The 17,963-nt window shown below is 34.8% G+C and overlaps 1 pseudogene across 1 annotated transcript in view; it reads left to right on the top strand.

Moving 5' to 3' along the window:
- Positions 1–10,597, top strand: part of LOC143254380 (protein spaetzle 3-like) — a 32,941-nt pseudogene extending 22,344 nt beyond the window's left edge. The window contains exons 2-5 of the transcript XR_013030171.1: positions 3,739–3,863; positions 5,781–5,972; positions 6,996–7,124; positions 9,741–10,597. The product of XR_013030171.1 is annotated as a protein spaetzle 3-like (transcript). The remainder of the gene's footprint in view (positions 1–3,738; positions 3,864–5,780; positions 5,973–6,995; positions 7,125–9,740) is intronic.
- The last annotated feature ends 7,366 nt before the right edge of the window (positions 10,598–17,963 follow it).

Here is a 17,963-nt window from a genome sequence, read left to right as displayed (position 1 = left end):
CTCGAGGGCTATCTACGCTAGCCGTCCCTAATTTTGCGGTGTAAGACTAGAAGAAAGGCAGCTAGTTATCACCACACACTGTCAACTCTTGGGCACCTTTTTTACCAAAGAATATTAGGATTTACCGTTACGTTATAATGCCCCCACGGCTAAAAGGGCGAGCGCGTTTGGTATGACGAAGATTCGAACCCACGACCCTCAGATTACGAGCCTTAACCCACCTGGCTATGCCGGGCTCTAAAGCGTGTGTGTGTTTTTTCTTATATCAAAACCACATCGGGCTATCTGTTGAGCCCACCGAGGAGAATCGAACCCTGATTTTAGCGTTGTAAATCCGTAGACATACCGCTGTACTAGGGGGAGGGGCTACCCCACCGCAGGTACCAAAACCTATTTCTGAACGTTAGAAGTCCTCGGATTTATGATTAAGTCACTGGGAGCGACAAGAAGGTTCAAGAACATATTCCTAAGCTAAATAGAACAAGGAAAGATTGTAAATGAACACACCGTTACAACTAGAGTTTAAGAACAAAAACATAATAACAACAACACTTAGAAATAAATTCTAAACAGTGGCATCAACACCAATATTAATAAACAATTTATTATAAATATTAATGAATCAGTAACGCTAGAATCAGGAAAAACCTAATAATAAAAAACAGCAAAAACAATATTTTTAATCTCAATCTCTCTCTCTTAACAAAACTTCTGGCATGGTATTTTTATTCACAGAGTAGGTCACGAGATTACAACTTCAGGCGATCACAAATTTACATATGTTTCTACTACATTAATATATAGAATCTGTACGTCACTACGTAATGATTATATAGAAAGCGTGTTAAAGTTTTAATGTAACTACAAATTCATAGATAAACTAAACGATAGAAGGAAATAATAAGTGAAAGATTAGCACAGCCATGACCATATAAAAATGTTTTTTACAAAACATGTTTATCATGTTAGGACAACGTGTAGGTTCAAAATTAATTTAACTGGAAAATACTACTCAGTGTAATCCGCGTGTGTGGGGAGGCTATCTGTTGAGTTCGCAAAGGGGAATCGAACCCTCAGATTTTAGCGTTGTAAATCTGTTGACCCCTATAACCCAAGCGATTTTAAAGGTAAATCTTTCTTATTTTTGTCCCTGAAAAAGAAATAACAACTCTTCGAAAGCGCTCGGGTTATAGAGTGCCGTATTTTTTAGTTAAATAAAAATATGATAAGAAACAAAAAATATTTGAGTAAAAGTAAAAATAAACACAAAAAATCATGAAGGAAAGACGGTAAATTAGAATAATAATAATGTATTAACCTAAATAAATAAATAAATAAAAATAAATAAATAAACATAAAAATAAGTAAAACACGAATAAAGCGACGAATTTATCAGATATAAAAAATAAGAAAATACAAAAAATGAGAACGAATACGTGTATCAAGTAATATTGTGTATTACGCAATATTGTGTATCAAGTAGTATTGTGTATCAAGTAATATTGTGTATTAAGTAATATTGTGTATTAAGTAATATTGTGTATTACGCAATATTGTGTATCAAGTAGTATTGTGTATCAAGTAGTATTGTGTATTAAGTAATATTGTGTATCAAGTAATATTGTGTATCAAGTAGTATTGTGTATTAAGTAATATTGTGTATCAAGTAATATTGTGTATTACGTAGTATTGTGTATTAAGTAATGTTGTGTATTACGCAATATTGTGTATTACGCAATATTGTGTATCAAGTAATATTGTGTATTAAGTAGTATTGTGTATCAAGTAATATTGTGTATCAAGTAATATTGTCCAGCAAGAAACAAGAAAGATATATAAACGCTTGACAACTTTTTATTCTTAAAATAGGTTTTGTTAATTCCTTGGTAATAAACAAAGAAATTTAATCTCTTTAACTTCATACGTTTTATTTTCAATTCGATTCCCCTCTGGTACAGCGGTAAATCTACGGATTTACAACGCTAAAATCAGGAGTTCGATTCCCCTCGGTGGACTCAGCAGATAGCCCGATGTAGCTTTGCCGTATGAAAATACACACACACACACTCTTTTCATTTTATTTTTTCTCTATTCAAAATATTCACCTAAAGCTATACGAGTTCTACTTGTAGATTAGAGAATAGCTATAGTCAACAGCGTCCCCTATCAGTATTGGGCTACACTTTTTTGACTGAATACTTGAAGCCTGACCATCATCTGATAGCATACCTACAGCTCCAAGGTGCTGAGTGTATTTTTATGGCAATAGGACGCATAATAGAGCACACTAAAAACTAGGCACAGTCCTCATCTATTAAACAATTTAGGCGAGAACACTACATTATTGAGTAGTAATAATGTTGAACATGTGAATAAACCACTTATTAGGTATTGAAACTATATAGTGAAGCTACCAATTACTGTGTTTGTGTTTTCTTAGAGCACAGCCACATCGGGCTATCTGCTGAGCCCACCAAGGGGAATCGCACCCCTGATTTTAATGTTGTAAATCCGGAGACATACCGCTGTACTAGCAGGGGTCTAGCAATTACTAGACAATTAATGTGCCATTTTTAAATGTTATGTAGCAATAGAAAACTGATGCTATCACGCTGTGATTGTGATTCGTTCTACTTTAAATAAAGCGCTTTAAAATTCAACACTTCATTATAATGAACGAGTTAAGGGCGAATATGAATTACCTTGATTGTAGCGTGAAGTAAGAATGAAGTATAAATTACCTTAAATGTAACATGTAACATGAAGAAAGTATAAATTACCTTGATTGTAACATGTAACATGAAGTAAGAATGAAATATTGTTGAGTTGTGGTTTGAAGGAAACAACCAGTTATTACATTTCTAATGAACACACCGTTCACATATCAGACACTCATCACTATACGATTGTCTGATTGGTTGAGGCTTTATGACACAAAGTACAAGAACAGCTGCGCGAAACATTTAATTCAAAAATTAATTTATAAATAAAAAAGAAGGCGCTTTTGTGTTCATGAAAGTAAAAACCCACATTGTGTTTTCTTTTGTATTCACCATCGAATTTTTACGCTGTAAATGTGTAAACTTAACGCTGACCCATCGGAAAAGTTGTTACATGTTTTACATTACTTGTCGATAGAGTATCAAATAAAAATAAACGAAAAGGTCTTCGTTGTTATTTGTACAAAAAAAGATAAAAAAGTGAAATTAAGAAGAGCAGTGACTCGTAATCTGAAGGTCAATGGTTCGAATCCCCGTCATACCAAACATGCTTGCTCTTTCAGCTGTGGGAGCGTTATAATGTTACTGTCAATCCCACTATTCGTTAGTAAAAGACTAGCCCAAGAGTTGGTGGTGGGTGGTGATGACTAACTGTCTTCCCTCCAGCCTTACACTCCTAAATTAGGGACGACTAGCACAGATACCCCTTGTGTAGCTTTGCGCGAAATTCGAAACAAAATTAGGAACAACCTAGAGTTTGTACGTAGAGTTTGTGTGTTTATGTGGCGAATATCCAAAACAAATGAACAAAAATACAGTGTAACATATAGTAACAATATCCTCTTTTGAGAATTGTGTAAAACCAGAAAAAAGTTTGGGATGTTTATTGAAATAATATATTATTAAATATTCATTAGTGTGAGTCGAGAAGTGGCAAAAATCAAAATGTGGTTGTTTTCTGAGTTTCTATTTTCGCATTTGAACTGAAAAGTAAATATAATTATGTGCCATTTTCCAGTTTCTCCTGGCTCTGCTGTTACTAACATTAGATCTAGAAATTCAAGGAGAAGTCGTTCGAGGATATCCATGTGTTCGTCGCCTGAGTCAACTCCACTGTCCCACTCCTGGCAATAATTACCCAAGGCAAGTTTTTTTTTTTTTTTCTGAAAACATTAACTGAAATCTGTCGATTATAGTTAACAATTTCATTAATCGAAATTAATTGCTTCAAATGTTCTAGTTTTGTTTATTTATCTAAACATACAACAGAGTAAAATCGATAGTGTGAGCTGTAAAACATTTACTTTCATAAATAACTAGAAACGGCATTTGTGGAATATGTACATATATACAATTAAAAGAAATACAAGGGTAAATTTATTACGATATAGTTAATTAATTAAAACAGGAAACAACCATGACATGACTCTACATTTGTTGGCGTTTTTACTTTAACACCTTCTGAAATGTATACTTTCCCATCTTCACAAAATAATACCCTAAACTTCAGGCTATTAGGACCCGGCATGGCCAGGTGGGTTAAGGCGTTCGACTCGTAATCCGAGTGCAACATTGTAACAGTTTAAACCAGCTACATCACTGATATACGTAATAGATGGTATATTAAACTTATTTTCAAGTTTCACAATTTCGTAACGATTCTTGTTGCCACATCTATTCATGCTGTATTTAACGGTTGGCTTAGTGATATCAACCATAAAACGTAATTTTCATGGTGAAAAGCTCTTTTCAAAGACTGACATACCTACCTAAAGCACACCATCCGTCTTTGGCGTCTTTCCATAATCCATCTAATATACGAGAATGATAGTTTCCCAGTTCCTTTTTCATAGGCGCAGCGACCGTTGAGTTGACTGGTATATTTTCGTATGGAATAGCATGATACCTGTTTCATTTTCCAACTACTTGAATATTGAAACGGTGAACATGAAACGTCACTGGAAATCTTTTAATGATGATTCCATACCTTGTCGGTAAAGAATAATTTAAAAATTTGAAAACAGTTAAAAGGACTACGTCACAGATTTATTAACAAGTTCAATCACATTGTATTTTTAAACCAGTATGCAGGATTAAAGGTTTAATCTAATTTAAAGTTAAGATTCAAAACTTACAGGACTCTTAAAGTTGCTTAGTTTTATAGTGTTTTAGATTTGCTAGATATCTTAGATATACGATAAAAACTTTAGCGGCTAGAATTAGGAAAAATTATGACCTGACACTGTAAAAAACTTAAAGTACAACATCACAATCATTTTAAGATAATTAAAAGAAAAACATAAAATTTAAAAGAGTTTAACTTAAGTAAATATCGTTGTTTAATGCCCTGGCATGGCCAGGTGGTTAAGGCACTCAGCTCGTAATCTGAGGGTCGCGGGTTCGAACCCCTGTCACACCAAACATACTCGCCCTTTCAGCCGTTGGGGCGTTATGATGTGCAGTCAATCCCACTATTCTTTGGTTACAGAGTACCCCAAGAGTTAGTGGTGAGTAGTGATGACTAGCTGCCATCCCTCTAGTCTTCGCCCAGCATGACCCGGTGATTAAGGCACTCGACTTCTAATTTGAGGGTCGTGGGTTCGAATCCCCGTCACACCAAACATGCTCGCCCTTTCAGCCGTGGAGGCTTTATAATGTGATGGTCAGTCCCACTACTCGTTGGTAAAAGAGTAGCTCAAGAGTTGGCGGTGGGTGGGGATGTCTAGCTGCCTTCCCTTTAGTCATACGCTGCTAAATTAGGGACGGTTAGCGCAGATAGCCCTCGTGTAGCTTTGCGCGAAATTCAAAAACCAGACTAAACCAATCGCTCGCTGCCGAATTACTTTCAATAGTATAGACGTCATTTCCTGTTAAAAGAATACCAAAGTCATTCAAAAATTAGGAAATGCCTTGATAATCAGTGCTTTACGAGATTTATTTTTAAGGCAAGTAGATTGAATACTTACAAAATATTATTTACAACGTTGGAATAACGTTTTATATTTTGCAAATTCTAGAAATATATGAGTTAGAGTATTATAATTGATTTTCCCGAAATAGAGATAAGATCGAACTGTTCATCGACGAGAATAAGGCGTTAATTCGTCGCATGTTTGGAGAATACAACTTTCTGCTGGCTGAGAATTTTACCCCACCATTCCCAAACCAATACGAAACTTACGATGGCCACATCCTTCACACCCGATCAGAGAGAGCTGCCACCCCTACATCCGATAGTACGTCTTCCAATAAGTAAGTTATAGTTTGAGCATACAATAAGCTAAGATATAATGTTTGTTTCTTTAACGAACTTTCTCTCCCACGTTTCCCTGTATATTTCATGCTATTTAAATGTCAGTTAGTGTCATGATAACAAATCCTAAATAGTCGTTTTATTTGGTCAGCGCAAAGCTACCTGAACTACGTCTCTGGAGGAGAATCAAACTCGATATTTTAGTGCTGTGAGTTCGCGAGCTTATCCGGCAGATTACCAAGGATAAGTTATTAATAAAAATTGTAAGTTTAAATAACTCAAATGGATCACAAATATTTAAACAAAAATTAAGGTTCTAGGCGATTTGTTACTCCACTACAATAAAAAGAAATTACTAAAACTAAAACAAACAATTATTCACTTTAAACCAGTGCACTTACCCCAATTTTGTTTACTGATTACGTGGAAGTTGTTAAAAAATAAATTTACGTTTTCCTTTTATTGTTCTTCATATTAAATTACGAGGAAATATATTTTCGAGTAGAATTTTGTTCATGTTGACTTAATCAATCTATCCTAACACGAGAATAAGAATTTGTTTAAATCGTTATGATGAGATAAAATAAAAAGTTTACGCTTACGTTAGGTACAAGTACTCAATATATGTCTTACTGCGCATAAATTACCTATACCTAAATTACCCTAAGGCGCATTACCATTTTGAGCTGCTTGAACTATAATTAATTCCTTGGTATCGTTAGTTAAGAGTATACGATGAAGTTTAACTGGAATAATTATATGTTTCAAGATCCACTATTATTTTAACTATTATAAATTCGGTAGAGCGTAGATTAACAACTTCATTCCCAGTGGCGTATTTAGGTAGGAGCTAGAGGTGGCTCAGCCCCAGGGCCCATAGTATCACTGGGATCCATTGATAATTTTATTTTATGTAAAATTATATGGGATATAGGCCCACACAACCTTAAATCAGGCACTGTTCATTCCTAACCCACATGTTTCCTGGAACGTATCTTATTATCATGTCTTGTTCTGTCTAGCAAAATTGACGTTTGTGAATCAGCTGTAGAGATATTAACACCGTACTGGGCGTCGAATAGTGCCGGAAAAATACGCGCTGTTGTTAACACCCAACACCTTCAACAAGCTATTCAGCAAGAGGTTTGTCAGTAAGTATCACAAAAACTAACGAAGTTTGTTGTTTAATGTTTATGTCCTACTTCTGTCATTTTAAACAGTATTCAAAGTAACGATCACCTACAACCTTAAAATAAGACAAGTGGCGTGTTTAATAATAGGTAGGCAAACAATGATTTATAACGTGGAAAATTAAAAGAACTACAAAGAAGGCGGGGAGAATGTCAGGTAAAAATGAAAACTTATTCCAAACTCTTAAAATTCGGGAGCAAAGCACTTGAATATACATACAGTCAAATTATGTTGCTTAGCTATTCTAGTTAGGGGTGTATTTTAACACATTCTTGGCCAGTCATATTGTATTATTTTGTTTTGATTAACACCTACTATGTTATAGTTTGTAACAAATAAGATAAAATATTACTTTGTAAATAGAAATACAACAACATTATATGTCATCAAGGTGCATATCTTGCATGTTTCTCTAACCAGGCTAAACTTATTAGGTTTGTACAGAAGATTCGGGTTCTATATGCTTCTATAACTGAATTAGAATGATACAGAAGATTCAGGTTCTATATGTTTCTATAACTGGATTAGAATGATACACATGATTCAGGTTCTATATGTTTCTATAACTGGATTAGAATGATATACAGGATTCAGGTTCTTAGATTTCTATAACTGTATTAGAATGATGCAGAAGATTCAGGTTCTATAACTGGATTAGACTGATACAGAAAATTTATGTTTCAAGGTTTGGTACAATATAAAGTTTCCACTGCACATAAATACAGAAGCAAACAATAGATATGTGAAGTAAACAGTTAGAACTTCCATTTTTCGTTTTTTTTATGTATTACTTTTACAACCAACAGAAATATTTTTAGATTCACACAATGAATTCATTCCTGGGAAAGTAAGCTAGTCTTCAATCAGCAAGTATGAAGTAAAAAACTAGCATATGTCTCGAACGAATAAATAAAATTCGAAGTGCTATATTTACAGGATATGCTACCAGTAAGTATATACGTTTCTTGTATTATACAATCTTCGATATATTAACTCTGTATGTTATCATAGTTCTATCTCAAACTGTAAATAATTTTCTCTTTTTTTTTCCTCAAATTCCACATAGACGGGTTTAGTTACATTGGAACAACCTTTAACAAAACAAATAATTCTACCTACCTCTATTAAACTGTAAAACTCACTTTGAAATATCGTCCGCTAATTCAGCAGTGAAACAACACGTTGTTTGCTATATGTTAAAAAGGCTTTTTCTTAAGGTCATTTCTGAGGTTAATATTTTACACGTTATTTTGGGAGGGAATTATCAACGTCTTTAATGTAGTAAACACGTCAATATTCAATAATGTATTACATAAAACTAACACAAGATTGTCTGTTTCGAACCTATTAGCTTTTACCATTTATATAACATGTACTTTGATCTAATTTTCATCGAACCAATTTCGGATAGTACAAGCACCAGAATGTAGTGGGCGCAATTGTAAATAAATTGCTGGCGCATCCTGATTATTGTTCTCTACTTTAGATTGTTTGTTTGTTTGTTTTTGAATTTCGCGCAAAGATACTCGAGGGATATCTGCGCTAGCCGTCCCTAATTTAGCAGTGTAAGACTAGAGGGAAGGCAGCTAGTCATCACCACCCACCGCCAACTCTTGGGCTACTCTTTTACCAACGAATAATGGGATTGACCGTCACATTATAACGCCCCAAGGCTGAAAAGGCGAACATATTTGGTGCGACGGGGATGCGAGTCCGCGAAACTCTGATTACGAGTCGCACGCCTTAACCCACCTGGCCATGCCGGGCCCTCTACCCTAGAGAAACTATAACCACATTGCTTCCTGGTGTAAGAAGTTGTTGGATATTGCGGGTGCTTTGTTACATATGCAGGTTTTTACTCAATGTTAACAGAACAGTTTATTAGCATAACTTAAATTCGAAATGCCCTTTAACCAGGAGTGTTGGTGGTAATTTGGGTTGAGTGCTGACACTTTACAGACTAGAAGTATAGATGTCAAAAGAAAAATCAGTTGTGTTTTTATAACCAAGTACGTACATAAAGGTTGCTTGCTCTTTCAGCTATTCCTGTTGGTATAGTACGAAGTATGCGAAACGTTACTAAAAGTCAGTGTTGTTAATATTACAGTACAATTAGAAATATAATAAAGAAATAAGATATGCGATTTTAAAATTTGTTTTAATGTCGGTGGTTTTTAATTAGTACACAGTTGTTGTTTAGCCTTGCTGAATTTAAAGGAAGTTGAGTTGTGTGTTTTCTCTTGATATAATCTGCGCATTCCGTTGGGCCTTGATGAAAGTAGCCCCAAATAATAAGTGTTGAACGCATTTTCGTTACTTGAAATGGACTCAAAAATTGAAACTAACCTTTGATATTTTATAGCAACATCACGTCTGACATATTTTGGCAGGACCCTGTGCCTATAAAATTTAGCGCCACCCTGCTGACTTCAAAAATATTTTTATTTTTCTAATTACACGATGCAAAATATTATCTTACGAATTCAAATTAAAATGTTTCTGCTTTATGTAATATGTTATATCATAAAAGTTTTTATAAGTAGAATTAACCATTCTTTACTCTTTGTGGTGTCTAGATCAGAGCAGACAAAGAGGTGTAAAGACGACTGTTCGTGTGAGCAGAAATACAAGTGGCACCGATTATTATCTTACGATTCTGATGACGATTGTAAAGGAATATTTATGGACTGGTTTCTTTTTCCTTCTTGTTGTGTGTCGATGCGAAAATCCCGCCACCAAGTGAACCAATCGGAATCCTTCTTTTATACTTTTGTAAAAGCAAACATTTAAAACGAACTCTATGAAAATGATGATAGACAACTCGTCATTATAAAATATTTGAACTTGGAGAGAATGTTTGAAATATTCAAGAAAATTGCAATTTGTTTGATTATCTTTCGATTATTTAAGGTGTACCAAGTTTCTAATTACTACCCGTACTAAACTATGTTAACACCCGAACTATTGTACCACTGATTTGACGTGCCAAGTTACTCCAATTTTGTCAATTCATTTCCAGAATAGGAATTGTAAAAATTACATTTTTATTATAGATGTAAAAATAAATGAAATAATGAATGTGAAGACGTCATTTATCAACTATTAAAAAAACAGATACAATCAACTCTTATTGCAGGTTTTACTTATAATTCGTTTGTTGCACTTCTGTAAAATATATAAAATGAAAAGTACCAATTTGAAAGTTATCTTTATATTATCCTCGATTTATTGTATAAAATATTAAATTATGCACGTTTTGTTTTTTCGGGGTGGGAATATTCGTTATCTCTTCAATCTTTTATTGCAATATAATGAATTATGTTTCAAGTTTTTTTTTTTCTGGACGTCATATGCAAAAATTTTTTATAAACTGTTTATGATGTACTGCATCCCGATTTGTAAAAAATAAAGTTTCAAAAACTCTTAAGTGTAATAATGCTCTGATAAATGTTACTTGGATAAAAGGTTAATAGAATTTTCTCTCTAACGAATTTTCAAACCATACTTGTAACATGGGCTATTTTGTAGAGCTTTGAAATTTCATTTTGTTTTAGGGGGGTTCTTCTTCTGAAGTGTCCAATGTTGATTGGACAGCTAGATCAACTGTACCTTTAATCCTGCATTTGACATGTCAGATAGTTTCAATTTTCCAAAATTTAAATTGTTTTTGAAAAAATGAAAACAGTCAAACAACAGAATGAACTTTCCAAACTCTTAACTGTTTTTGCATCTACTGGTGCAAAAGTTACGAGAATTTCAACTTAAAATATTATGCTTAATTATGCAATTTATTTCAACGGACAATATGATAAAATGCAGTCTCAGAAGATAAACAAAATAATAAATAAAAAATACACTTACGTAAAGATGTTGTGTTCATAACGTTGCATAGATCTGCACAATTCCTTTTTCTGTTCAACTATAGGACACCAGCTACACTCTTGTGCAAATTAATTGAAACAAATGGTAATTTTACAATATTTTCAGCATGGCGGCCGGTGTAGACTCTCTGGACCTGCTGATTTCCTTTAATAGTCATTTTTTCACACAGACGGCGTCGTTAACTGTGTTTTGCTGTACGGTCGATCTATTTTTGGGATATATGACGAAATTTTGAGGAATATTACGTCATTCGAAATTGCGTTAGAAGAGCAAGGAGATCAGTCAAAAAACAACTTCTTACCAACTCAATGAAGAAAAGAGGGCGTCAATGGGGTCTCAAATTCAAGAACTGGACGCAAGAACAATGGAGGAAGGTGTTATTCAGTGACGAGACTCGTTTCTTTGTACAGGGTCAAAGAAGTCTGCATGTTCGCAGATCTCCATGTGAGAAACTTCGAGAATCTCACATCAATCAGTTCGTAAAACATCCCTTGAAGAAGATGTTTTGGGGTTTTATCAACCACTATGGCGTCGGAGGCTTACGTATCGCAGAGGGTATGATGCGAGGTCCACAGTACATCGAAGTTTTCCAGAGAAGAGTCGTTCCAGAATTGAAAAAGAGATTTACAGATGGATTTGGCATTTTTCAGTAAGATCTGGCTCCGTGCCACACATCGAAACTTGTGAAGAATGTTATGACTATAACGCGAATAAAGGTGCTGAACTAGTCTGGAAACTCTCCGGACTTAAATCATGTTGAAAATCTTTGAGCGATTTGTAAAGAAAGACTCGGGGAAAAGACTGTACTACGAAAGATAAGCTAATTGAGGCCAAAATTGAGGTGTGGTACAGCGGTCCAAAAATTAGTAAAGATTGCAGTAAACTCCTGTACTCGATACCAAAGCGGATTAATGATCTTCTGAAAAATAAAGGCGGTCATATCATGTATTAATTTGTGAGTAATTTTTGGATTCTCGGAAATAAAACGCAAAAAAAAGGAAAAAATCGTAATTTTCCGTCTTGTTTCAATCAATTTGCACAAGGTTGAACACATGGGCTATTTGTTCCTAACTGGACAGTGACAGAGTAGAGAGAAGGTAGCTAATCAACCCCCCCCCACACACACACACCTACTCCTTTACCAACGAGTGGTGGGATTGAGCTTCACTTTGTATCGTCCTGCGGCTATAAAGGCGAGCATACGTTGTGGGAAGGGAATTTCATCCCACAACTGTCATACTGGGAGTGAAAGCTCCTTATCATTTAATAATCAGTGATGACAAGAAACCTACTAACATAATTTCAAAAAACAGAAAGCAAAAAAAATAATCTTACAGAGACATTAATTCCATTAAAAGCCTAAAACAAGACAAAAACATAAAAATTCTAAAAGCAGATAAAGGAAACGCTATAATCATAATGAACACGAATGAATACATTCAAAAAATGAAGAACATCCTATCAGACACAAACAAATTTAAACAAAAACACACAAATCCAACAAAGACACACGAAACGCAACTAAACAAAATACTACTAAAAATGAAAAAAGCCAACACAATTTCAAAAACACTTTATTCCTACCTACGCAAGACAGACTCACGCACACCACAAATATACGGCATCCCTAAACCTAATAAACTAGACTGTCCACTACGACCAATAATGTCCACATATGAATCGTTTAATTACAATATTGGTAAATACATAGCATGGGCATTCTCCAAATATGTAACAACAGCTAGTTCATTCATCAAAGACTCTTTTACTTTCAAGTCTAACCTTAATCAACTTAATCATAAAGCCTTAATGGCCAGTTTCGATGTCATATCCAACTTTACAGAAGTCCCAACCACTGTAGCCTGCAAGATAGCCTTAGAACTCTATATCCGAGACCCTAACCCATCATTAGACATTCCCAGCAACCAATTAGCAACCCTCATAAAATTCATCACGATGAAGACAAACTTCATGTTCAAGAACCACAACTATATACAAATAAATGGCCTAAGCATGGGCAACCCAGTATCACCAGTTGTAGCAATATTTTTATGACACAAGCAATTAACACAAAATTACATCCGCCACTATATTGGTACAGATATGTAGACGATACAATTTTGAGATTCAAATCTACAGAACACACACTTAATGTTTTCAATCACATTAACTCTTTTCATCCCAACATTAACTTCACATGTGAACAAGAAGGAAGCAATCAAATATCATTTCTTAACCTCAAAATTACAAGAACCAATACACAATTTAAAACAGAAATCCACCGAAAAATCACCAATACTGGACCATACATTCCTTGGGACTCAGCACATGAAACAAAACCTAAACTCAACATACTAAGAAACCAAATAAACAAAGCCATAAAACTATGTTCACCACATAAAATTAACGAATTAGACAAAATAAAACAGTACTTCACCAACATCAATAAGTTTCCTCCACAAACTGTAGAAAACATTAAACGCACACACCTAGACAAAAAGCAAAATCAATTAACAAAAGTAAATATATCTCACGAATTAATAAATCACGAAACCATCTACTGCTCCATACCATATATTCCCGACATCAGCAGAAAAATAACCAACATTTGGCAAAAAGTAATAACAAAATATGACATTCCAGTTAATACTAAATTTATTCAGAAACTAGGCACAAAACTAAGGTCTATACTATGTAAAACTACACTGACAAACACCACACCAACATCATTTATAAAATACAATGTGACAACTGCCACAACTTCCACATTGGATAAACAAGTAGAAAAATAGAAACCAGATTCAAACACAAAAAAGTCACCTTCACACGTTTTCGAACACTGAAAATCAAATAAACACAACATAACCATAGAAAACATCCAAACACTAAATAAAGAAACAAACATAAACAAACGCAAAATTAAAGAAGCCCAAAGCAAACCAATACAAAGGAACACCTTTATACTTATACTAATAAATATAATCAAACATCTAAGCACGCCCTCTACATTCCTACACTCAGTTACACAACCTCCTTCAAACATGTGGTCAGCTATCGGTCAGTTACCTCTTTCTTTGTGAACCTGACGATGACTGAAGGTCGAAACGTTGTTCGCTCCTCTACACAAAAAAATTTTCTCAACCCAAACCAGTCGTTTTTACATATATATTCTTTCTGATTTACGTTCAAATTTTCCAAAATATCTGTCGAATATCAAACATGCATTCGTGGAACTTTATTCGATTACTTTTGATTTTCAGTTAAAATACTGTCACGTACAGAAAATTATTTTCTTAACATTACAAATGCTTAACTACAAGAAGCAGGTTAATCGAACAGAAATATTTTACATTCCTTTAATCAAAACATAAGATGTAACCACTATTAAGTAACGGTAAAAGACAAAGGCTTCCAAATATTTTATATTGAGTGGCCATGAGATAAAGATATTCACCGCAAAGAATGGCTCTCTTTGCCTCGATATTCTCCCGACAGTATTCCACTATCTCTAGAAGATATCAAAGACCGTGAAGTTATAAGTGCTACGTGACATTCCCCTCCTCCAGATTGTGTTAAATGAAGTTATTCAAGCACTAAACATCACTAAATGTTTTATTTGTGATGGTTCGAACTTACCAGGGTCTGTAATGTATTCTGCATCGTACGGTTCATGACAGTCGAATATTCTAAAGAATGGTCAATGAAGAAAATTTCTCTGTTGCATTTCACAACAATTTTTCCAACTGACCAATCGTGAAGTATGTTGCCACGGTTTTTCCTAGTGGTATGCATTATTCCCTTTCAATTAGTAATACCGATAGAACTAGCAAGCACGATATTATTTATCTGAATTCATTTAGTATTCACTGGCCACAGAAACTACTCAATTTATTTCGCACATTAAAATAAATAGAATTTATGTAACTGTTTGGCTAATCCTAGTAAAATAACTAACCAGTTTTTTTTAAAGAAGATTCCAACCGTTCTCCGTTTTCAAATACTCAAGAATTATTTACGATAGCAATCCTTCATTTTAAACTGATTAACTAGAGGGATGACAGTTAGCCCGCACTATCCATCGACAATTTTTGAGTTACTTCAATTCGCCCGAGGGATTTAACTCGCAGTTACAGTGCGCCATCTAAGGAAATACACCCACGTAATTTTCAACATCTTCAAGCCCAACTCGAAGTTTTTATTGACATGTCTAGACTTCTCTTTGTACACCATTAATAGCTCTCGGCACTTTTAACCAATATTCTATTTTAGTCTACGTTCGCTGCAACATACCCACAATTACAATAGCGAGGACATCCATCATCTTGTTTTTCAACTTGAAGTGTTTTCTGAATCATATGCAAGAGAATACATGAAAGTTATCTTGATAATATACCAACATACAATTATTATACTATATGTCATGTTTGTACGTATCAGTACAAATGGACGAATCTATGATTGTTTGAAATAAAATGTACATTTTCAGACTTTGAAGAAAATATTTCTTCACCAATTAATTCATGACTTATAAATATTGTATATTGGCCTGAACTAGTGAAGAGTTACTGGATTTGTTTGTGTATGGCAGAGATTCTAAGAACATTTGACACTCTTCTTTAATTTTAAGTTTTGGCCGGCATGGGCAGGTGGTTCGGGCACTCGAATCGCAATATGCTGATTCGAATCACCGTCTCACCAAACATGCTCGCATTTTCAACCGTTGCGACGTTATAAGATGATGGTGAAACCCACTATTTGTTGATAAAAGAGTGGTCCAACAGTTAGTCTTATGCTAAATTAGGGATGGCTAGAGCAGATTGCCCTCACGTAACTTTGGGCAAAATTCACAACAAACCTTACTTTTGAGCTGCCAATCACAGGTAGGGAAACGTCATCCACCAGCTCAGAGGGCAAGCATGTTCAAAGTTGGGTTTCATCTCGTGACTCTCGCATTACGAGTGGAAAGTTCAAAACACTAGGTGATGGCAGGCCTGAAACCAGACATCCGTCCTCACCAATACCCGAGATAGTACTCAAATGGTGCATATATAGGAACTCAAAGCAAGGTTCGTAACCCTAATTTTGAAGTACAGACCATTGAAAAGAATCAACTAAAAGCATCCACCAACAACTCTTTACCATGTAATAGTGGGATTGATTGTAACCTTGCAACATTCCATCGGCTAAAAGGGCGTGTTTCTATTCCTCCAATCAAACACTCTAACTAAAAGGCCTGGAATTGTTGGGATTAGACCCCCCCCCTAAATCCTCGAGATATTCATTTGAGGAATCATTGTAAGAGCAGTAATTTTGTAACTATGATACTGTTACACATTCGTCTCATAAACGTTTTTTTCCTTACGCATTTTACTTCCATTAATTCAGTTGTGTATAGTAGCATTAAATATTGGCTAGATATTTTTGTTTATGGTTGGTTTTTTTAATTTCGCGCAAAGCTACACGAGGGCTATCTGCGTTAGCCCTCCCTAACTTAGCAGTGTAAAACAAGAGGGAAGGCAGCTAGTCATCACCACCCACCGCCAACTCTTGGGCTACTCTTTTACCAACGAATAGTGGGATTGACCGTCACATTATAACGCCCCCAAGGCTGGGAGGGCGAGCATGTTCGGTGTGATAAGGATTCGAACCCGCGACCCTCGGATTACGAGTCGAGTGCCTTAACCTACCTGGCCATGCCGGACTCTGGTAAGATATGTAGAAATGTAAATTTACTTAATAAAATTCAGATATCGTGTTATTTTGATATCGCACACTAATAAACAAGGAAACGAAATATTTTGTTTTAGTATTGTTCATCTTACTGGACAAGAATACGGGCATTATAATAAGTAAAAATGAAACCTATCCATAACAAAATTTACAGTATAACATAGATTTTCATCAAACCTTATTTACTTGGTCTGTGGCAAAACTGCTAAAGATTATACGATACTGGTTTGTTTTTTTTTAATTTCGTGCAAAGCTGCACAAGGGCTATCTGCGCTAGCCGTCCCTAATTTTGCACTATAAGACTAGAGACAAAGCAGCTAGTGCACCACCCACCGCCAACTCTTACTAACGAATAATGGGATTGATCATAACACTACAACGCCAAGACAGCTGAATGGGCGAACATGAAACGTAGAACTAAGTCACATAAATGCCCTTTGGTTTGAAAGTGCGGGTTTTCGATCTTGTTTCTCGGGTGTTGCAAGTGCCCTTGTCACCAAACACTATTTTATCTAGTAGAAACTAATTATACCCTACTGTCAAAACGTTAAAAGGAAAACGTATATTGATTTTATTTCTTATTTCTCTTAGAAACAGTATTAGATTTACAGTAACAGGCCTGAAGACAGGCTAGAAAAAAACAACAAAAACCGATGGAACTACATGTTTGACATCGGCTCATTGGTGAGATTCGAAGATATCTTATGAATCAGAAACCAATATAAACGTTCAATCAAATCAAACTGTAATAAGAAATTGTTTTCGTAACTTGATTGTTAAATTGTCTGTTTTTATGCTAGCGGTTTATAATGCCTGACATGGAAATAAATGTTGAAAATATAACCTTGTATTTGACACAAGGTCGTATCACCGCTTCTACTGTCTAGTTGTATCTAATCTTCGAATTTTATCGTACGAAATGAAAGAAAAAAAAAAGCGTTTTTAAATAAAGCGTGTTGGGAATTGTACACAAACTGAATATAGGGGTAAATGTTTCTTAAAAGCGTAAATCATGAATCTACTTTTAACATGCGTCCGTGTATGTGTATATATAACTACTCAAACATTTTTATGAAAAAAAACTTGTACACTTTTGATCAATAGTGGATGGGACTTTGTGTGCGGAAACGTAATACAACTTACAAAGTCAATAGACAACTCTAACATTAAAAAATTACAAGGAAATA

The sequence above is a fragment of the Tachypleus tridentatus genome, chromosome 6, assembly GCF_004210375.1.
Source record: "Tachypleus tridentatus isolate NWPU-2018 chromosome 6, ASM421037v1, whole genome shotgun sequence".
NCBI classification, from domain to species: Eukaryota; Metazoa; Arthropoda; class Merostomata; order Xiphosura; family Limulidae; genus Tachypleus; species Tachypleus tridentatus.
Note: the sequence above shows the minus strand (reverse complement) of the source record. Positions and strands in the feature narration are given on the sequence as shown.